The sequence below is a fragment of the Primulina eburnea genome, chromosome 15 (genome assembly GCF_022965805.1).
Source record: "Primulina eburnea isolate SZY01 chromosome 15, ASM2296580v1, whole genome shotgun sequence".
Taxonomy (NCBI): domain Eukaryota; kingdom Viridiplantae; phylum Streptophyta; class Magnoliopsida; order Lamiales; family Gesneriaceae; genus Primulina; species Primulina eburnea.
In genome coordinates this window covers 14,037,092-14,038,404 of record NC_133115.1, presented here as the reverse complement: position 1 = coordinate 14,038,404, position 1,313 = coordinate 14,037,092, and the positions used below count along the sequence as shown (strand labels likewise).

Below are 1,313 nucleotides of genomic sequence, written 5' to 3'. Positions count from 1 at the left end.
AGTGGAACAGCGTGAAAATAGACAAGTTGAGATGCCACGCCGCATATCGATGCTAGAGTATGCTCAGCCGTCCTTGGAGAGTGAGCGCCCTAGTGTTGTGAGGCCTATCGTGCGGGCAAATCAATTTGAAATCAAGCCAGCTATAATCCAGATGATTCAGAACACAGTCCAATTTGGAGGAACTGCAGTAGATGATCCAAACACGCACATTGCAGATTTTCTTGAAATTTGCGACACTTTTAAATTCAATGGAGTTTCTGATGATGCTGTCAGGTTGCGTTTGTTTCCTTTCTCTTTACGTGATAAAGCTAAAGCATGGTTAAATTGTTTTCCTGTAGGGTCGATCACCACATGGGAGGACATGGCGAAAGCGTTTCTCATTAAATATTTTCCTCCATCAAAGACCATGAAGCTGCGGCCAAACATTACAACATTTGCTCAATTCGATCAGGAGTCTTTATATGAGGCATGGGAACGCTTCAAGGATCTACTACGAAGATGCCCACATCACGAATTGCCACTTGGGTTAGTCGTTCAAACATTTTATTATGGTTTGCTTACTCCTAAGCGTACTATGATAGATGCTGCTACGTGTGGGAACTTATTGAGAAAAACTGCGGAATAATGATATGAGTTGTTGGAGGAAATGCCTGCGAGCAGTTATCATCCTCAATCTGAAAGAAATAACCAGCGGAGGAGTGCAGGAGTTCACCAGGTAACTGATTTTTCTGCTATTACTGCACAACTTGATGCTTTAAACAGGAAACTAGACAACTTGAATATGGGTGGCACGGTGATGCGTCTTCAAGAGATATTCTGTGAAAAGTGTGGAGGGGAACACTATGTGAAAGACTGTCAAGATGACAACCCGTTCTATGTGCCAAATGTGGTACCGGTGAATCAAGTGGGAGTCCAAAACCGCCCAAGGAATGACCCTTATTCGAACACATACAATCCTGGGTGGAGGCAACATCCCAACTTCTCATGGGGCGGTCAAAATAGTCAGAATCGACCGGAATGAGGACAACAATATGGGAAACAACCGATGTACAGATCCGATCCTCCTAGAGAAGAAAAGTCCAACTTGGAACAAATGATATCTAAGTTTATCTCATCCACTGAAACTAGACTTCAAAATCGGGATGCATCAATAAAGGGGCTTGAAAATCAGATTGGTCAGTTAGCAAAGATGATAGCAAGTAGAGAGCCAGGCACCTTGCCAAGTAACACCGAGACTAATCCAAAAGAGCAAGTGAAGGCCATTGAGTTGAAGAGTGGGAAAGTTTTAGAGTCAAGAGAGAAAGAGAAAACGC

At 43.3% G+C, this 1,313-nt stretch overlaps 1 non-coding gene across 1 annotated transcript; it reads right to left on the bottom strand.

Moving 5' to 3' along the window:
• Nucleotides 1–410: 410 nt before the first annotated feature.
• LOC140815757 (small nucleolar RNA R71) lies at nucleotides 411–516 on the bottom strand. The gene has a single exon (XR_012114404.1). It is a non-coding gene; the product is annotated as a small nucleolar RNA R71 (small nucleolar RNA).
• Between the last annotated feature and the right edge of the window lie 797 nt (nucleotides 517–1,313).